Below are 6,525 nucleotides of genomic sequence, written 5' to 3'. Positions count from 1 at the left end.
GGGGCAGAGGAATCGAGCCTGGGCTGACCGGGTCAGCCGCGTGCAAGGCAAATGCCTTACCTACTGTGCTATCGCTCCAGCCCATGAGGAGCATAGAATGGGGACATACTAGTGAATGTTCATGCACTAATTGATGAACAAAGTTCAGTAAAACTAAACTTTGGTGGTGACAGTTGTACAACATTGTGAATGTCATTAATGCTACTTAATTGTATTTTTTAAATGATTCGTGGGAGATTTAATGTTATATGCTCCACCATAATTAAAAAGCAATAATGTAGGGCTGGGATAGCACAGTGGGTGGGGCATTTGCCTTGCACACAGTCGACCCAGGTTTGATTACCAGCATCCCATATGGTCCCCTGAGCACCACCAAGAGTCATTCCTGAGTGCAGAGCCAGGAGTAATCCCTGTCATCACCGGGTGTGACTCCCTGCCCCCCAGAAAAATAGCAATAATGTCGTCATCGCAATCTAAATAATCAAAGTATATAGTTTTAGTGAGTGAGTTTTATGTATGTGAACTATATCTCAATACAGCCCTAGGGGGGAAAAAACAAAAGAACTACCTTGACTAAGTCTACTAGAAGAAAATATGGGTCAATTTTTTAATAAACTTTTAGATGAATCTAGAAGAAAACCTTTCTAGCTATTACTCAAAAATCATAGCAGTAAGGAGAAAATAATTTAATTTCATAAATGTAAAAATCCCTTTTGTGACAAAAACATAAATTATAAAAATGCCTAACTGGAAAAAAATATTGCAATTCATATAACAATATGTTTCTTGTCCCCACGCCTGGCTCTCCTCACTGGGGCCCCTTGGAGGGGGGAGGGTTGAGTTGAGTTTCCCTCCCAGCCCCAGCAGAGCCCCGGCAGCTGAAGACCTCCAGAACCAGCCACAGCCATGCTTAAGACCACTCTCCACACGTTCAGGTGAGCCTCACACATGAAGGAACCGGCAGAGAAACTGAGGCATGCAGGACCCGGGGCTGAGATCTCCAAGCCTGCTCAGATCAGGACTGGGCTTCCTCCACCCAGATCCCGCATCTTCCACTATGTAGGTGTTACACCCACCCACTGCCCCCTTCGCCGTGTTATCCCATCAACAGCCAAGACCAAGAGACTATAAAATCCAGCTCCCAAAGCGCCCGGCCACAACCTCTTATTATCTAGTTCTCACTCTTGGAGAACCCACCAGGCGACTGAGTGTATCCTGCCCACATGGCAGAGTCTGGCAAGCTCCCCATGGCATATTCTATATGCCAAAACCCAGTAACAATGATGGGTCTCATTCCCCTGACCCGGAAAGAGCCTCCAATGTGGCACTTGCTAAAATCTCAGGGCTGGGACGAAGGGGACATTACTGGTGCCTGTTCGAGGAAATTGATGAACAACGGGATAACCGTGATACAGTGATAACAATATGCTAATATCCTTCAGTTATACATTGCTTCTAAAATTGAGAGGCTGGAAAAAGACCAATAAGCCAGTCTTGGCAAAAGTTGTGATTCAGAGTTCATTGGGGAAAAAACCATAAATGACACAAAAATATGGAAAAATGCACAGTCCTGTCTATAATAAGCAAAATTTAAATCAAATTTCCAATACAATCCCAGATTTTACCTATAAGGTTGGCAAAACTAAAAAATTTTGGCAATATTTGATTGTATATAAGAAAGCAGTTTTTTCTCATTGTGTTAGTACTGAAAAATGATACAATTCCATAGGAAAGGCATTTTACAATGTCTTGCAAAACTATACATCTACTTTTTAACTTGCCCATGGAATCATAGTAGAAATAATAGAAGTAGAAAATTATCATTTCGCAATCCTTAATGAAATAGTGAATTTAGGCAATGATTATCAAGGAAGGCTAAAATGGTCAGTAAGTGGCTATCGGAACTTATAAAAGAGGGCCCAAACTACACTACCTGAACCCAGTGAGTAATCTTAGGATCACTAGAAGTTGGTCGACCTGCATTAAGTAAATATGATGTACAAAAAAATAAATAAAAAATACAACACCCACCATGAAGGTGTTTACAAAAAACGAAGCACATGAATTTAACCAAGCAGGCTTAACTACTGAGTTTTAGAAAATATGGAGTAAAGGTGTAAATCAAATGACACCCCAAATACAGACATTGTGCCAAGTTTACCAACTATAGAAAATTCTAAAGCTCCAGTGATTCCGTTTCTCTAACAAAGAAAGGGGTGGCAGTAATATTGCTATTATTCCCTGTATCACTGTCATCCTGTTGTTCATCGATTTACTCGATGGGGCACCAGTAATGTCTTCATTCATCCCTGTCAAGTGCTAGTGTAGCCTGATGGCATATTGGGGGCTCTTTCAGGGTCAGGGGAATGAGGACCATCATTGTTACTGTTTTTGGCATATCGAGTACACCACGGGTAGCTTGCCAGGCTCTGCCACGGCAGGCGGGATAATCTCAATAGCTTGCTGGGCTCTCTGAGAGGGATGGAGGCTTTTGGGGCAGCCTCTAATCACCGTTACAGGTGTTCCCAGTCAGGCATATATGCGGGCAGGATACTTTCGGTAGCCAGCCGGGTTCTCTGAGAGAGAAAACTAGACAATAAGAGGTCGCACGGCCGCAAATGCAGCTGCATGCTTCTGGGGGCTTGGTTTTATAGTCTCTGGGTTTTGGCCGTTGGTGGGATTACACGGCAGTTGGTGGGTGCAACTGTCTAGCTACTGGAAGATGGGGGATCTGGGTGGAGGAGGCCCAGTCCCCATGCAAGCAGGCTTGGAGATCTCATTATTTATTATTTATTTATTATTGATTAAAATTTATTAAAAGTCTTAAGGAATATGTCATATTTATGACAATATATTTCATGAACTTTGCTTTGACCTTGATTTGAATATGCCAAATATAAAGAGATAATTTTGAAACAATCAGAAAATTTTAACTCTGAGGGTAGGGCCAGAGCAATAGTAGAGCAAGTGGCATATTTGCCTTGCACTTGGCTGACCTGGGTTCAGTTCCTGGCATCCCTTATGGTCCCCATAAGATCACCAGAAGTAATACCTGAGTGCAGAACTGGGAGTAACTCCTGAGTATCTCTGGGAGTGATGCCCTCCAAAACAAACAAAAAATAGGAAAAAAAACCTGAAGTCTGAGGGTATTAAAGAATGACTTAATTTTCAGTGTGATAGTGATGCAGTTAGGATATTTTTAAGAAGTAACTATAAATTAGATAAGAATTTGATACTGGGATATTTACTGATAATATGGCATGAAGTGGGGGCATTTATGTTTTAAAATACTTCAGGAGGGGAAATTTGAGGCAATTAAAAATAAATGAGTTTGATTATTCTCAAAGCTGAATGAATGATAATTCCATCAAATTCTATTAAATAAGCCTCTCTTTGTTTGGGTATACTTTACATTTTTTAATATAAAACATATAGAAATATGTCTCTAATTTTAAAATGAAGGTTGAGAATGATTTTGAAATACTATTCTCTAATAATAGGAGCCAGACTTCTTTAAGAAAGGCTGGGGCAGTAAAAACATCTGAAGGAGCCCAGAACATCCTGTGCTGAAGGATAAGTACTGGGGGAGGGGAGAGATCAGGACAAAAAGAACAGGAGACAACTTGAAATAATGTCCCAATGGCTGGGCAATGCAATATGAGGAACAAAACAAACAAAATAAACTTCTTGGAATATAGCCCAAAGACTAAAGTTAATATCTGTGAGTCCGTATTAATAGAAACTAATAAATGAGGAAAAGGAGCCAACTTTTTGACAGAAACCTAAAGTCCTCCTACAGTAAAAATAAAAGGTAAAGGAAAACGGGGCTGGTGCAAAATAGCACAGCGGGTAGGGCGTTTGCCTTGCACGCAGCTGACCCGGGTTCAATTCCCAGCATCCCATATGGTCCCCTGAGCACCGCCAGGGGTAATTCCTGAGCGCAGAGCCAGGAGTAACTCCTGTGCATTGCCGGTGTGACCCAAAAAGAAGAAAAAAAGGTAAAGGAAAACTATTAAATACAGAAAAAATGAGAGAAATCGTCCACCATTTAAATAGACAGTAACAATTGCTGCAAGAAGGTGAACAAATGAACAGTAAAGTTAGTGAGTGACTTATACAAAAACAAAGCAAGGGAACAGACAACAGTCGAAGGAAACTGATCCTTGGATCCTAACCACAAAATTGAGGTTACCAAGATGGAGGGTGTTGGGCTTAAAGGGAACAATTTCTGTGGCGGAAGAATATTGGCTTATTGGTGTTGGTGTGGTGTGGTTATATTGTACCCTTAAAACAACAGTAACATTTACATGTTGCCTCAAAAGAAACCAAATTTTAAAAAGTAAATTAAATTCATGGCTAAGAATTGAGGTAGAAATGAGATATTTGAATAGTCAAAGTATTTTAAAGTACACGCAGCTGACCCAGGTTCGATTCCTCTGTCCCTGTCGGAGAGACTGGCAAACTACCGAGAGTATCCTGCCTGCAGGCAGAGCCTGGTAAGCTCCCCGGGGCATATTTGATATGCCAAAAGCAGTAACAAGTCTCAAATGGAGACGTTACTGGTGCCTGCTCGAGCAAATTGATGAACAATGGGAGGACAGTGCTACAGTTGATTAAAAAGAAAAAAAAAACAATTCTCCAGTGACATAATCTGATAGATATTCCACTTACTAATTTTACCATTCATTTGTTGATCCTGCAGCAATTGTTACCTTTTAAAATGGTGGCCCATTTCCCTTATTTTTCTAAAACTCAACTATCCCCTCACCTTTAGTGATAAGATACCACAGCACTACCATGTGCCCCTGTTCGAATGTGCATAATCTCTGTCGTATTCCTCCCCATTGATAGCACAATGGGTAGAGCGTTTGCCTTGCACGCAGCGACTGGGGTTCAATTTCCAGTATCCCATATGGTCTCCTGAGCACCACCAGGAGTAATTCCTGAGTGCTTGCACCAGGAGTAACCATTGAGCAATGCCAGGTGTGACCCAAAAAGAAAAAAGAGAGAGAAAGTAAGTAACAGGTGAATAGGAATGGGGGCTTCACTTATTCGGGCAATGTAGAATGAATGATACAGCTATTCATCCAAAACACAGAAACAAAACATTGAAGATGTGAGATCGAGGCTGCAAGCAGTGGAACTTTGTAATGTGGCTGTCAAAGGGAGGGGCTGGGGGAGTGGAGAAGAATGTGAGAGCAGTGTGGAGGGATTGACAATGGTGGTGGGATGGGTGTTGAAATATATGCCTAAAACTCAACTGTTAATAACTTTGCAGATCATGACTAATTAAATAAAAATTATTTGAAAAACTATCTGAGAAGAAGAAAAGGAAGAAGAAGAAGAAGAAGAAGAAGAAGAAGAAGAAGAAAAAGAAAGAAGAAGAAAAAGAAGAAGAAGAAGAAGAAGAAGAAGAAGAAGAAGAAGAAGAAGAAGAAGAAGAAGAGGAAGAGGAAGAGGAAGAGGAAGAAGAAGAAGAAGAAGAAGAAGAAGAAGAAGAAGAAGAAGAAGAAGAAGAAGAAGAAGAAGAAACTATTTTTCATCTTCACTCTAGTGCAGAGATCTGAAACATGTTTCATAAGGAATCTCAGAATCAATGAACCAGTTGTCATGGTAAGGTCAATAATACGGTTTAATCTAATAATACATTATCGTAGTAACTTTTCCTCCTAATGTTTACTATCTCCGAACCGCTTATCCTATACCCTAAACTCATATTCTCAAACTATCAGCAGTATTTAGCATGAACTCATCGTTCAGGGGATATCAGGCATCAAAAGTGACTCTAAAAATTGTATCACTAGGACGGATGGGATTTGGTAGACTAATCCTAGGACACCAATCACAAGACAATAAGGCCCCCTGCTGGTTGTAAGCGATTCCTGGTAAATTGTAAGTAGTGGTAACTCCTGCATCACAATTACCAAACACACAATTCTAGCTGATTAGAAAGAGATGCAGACCCAAATGACACGGTGGATTATATGGTGACTGTAGTACTTTAGGGAACAACGATCACTAAAGATGACTTCTGCTAACTGCTTTGGAGAGGGGCCCAAAAGGACAGGGGCCCAAGTTCGATGTTTGACATCACATAGCTTCCCAAGAATCCTCAGATATAGCCCTGGAGGTCCCCAAGCACACACTCTCGGGGATTACTCCTGGCTCTATGCTGAGAGATGCTCGGAGGATCTTGTGAGGTGCAGGGAATTAAACCTCGGGTCTGTGGTCACCTGCAAGGCATGTGCCGCTCTAGAATTTAACAGTCTTACACATTCCAAAAATCAAACAGTTGATAGAAAAGCTCCTTACATGTGTTCCTAAAAATATCGGAACAAATAGCTTTTCTCCAGGAGGTAAATATTAGGACACGTCAAAATTCCCACGTCCGTGAACCGAGGCCCCGCCCCTGTCCGTTCTTGACACGCCCCTGGGGAGGAGCCCTCCTCTCCTCGCCACGCCCACCACGCAGGTCCCGCCCACTCTCCGCGCCTATTGGCTGCAGGTTTTTTCGCACGGGCTTCT

This window comes from Sorex fumeus, unplaced genomic scaffold (genome assembly GCF_029834395.1).
Source record: "Sorex fumeus unplaced genomic scaffold, SorFum_2.1 ptg000013l, whole genome shotgun sequence".
Lineage (NCBI taxonomy): Eukaryota > Metazoa > Chordata > Mammalia > Eulipotyphla > Soricidae > Sorex > Sorex fumeus.
Note: the sequence above shows the minus strand (reverse complement) of the source record.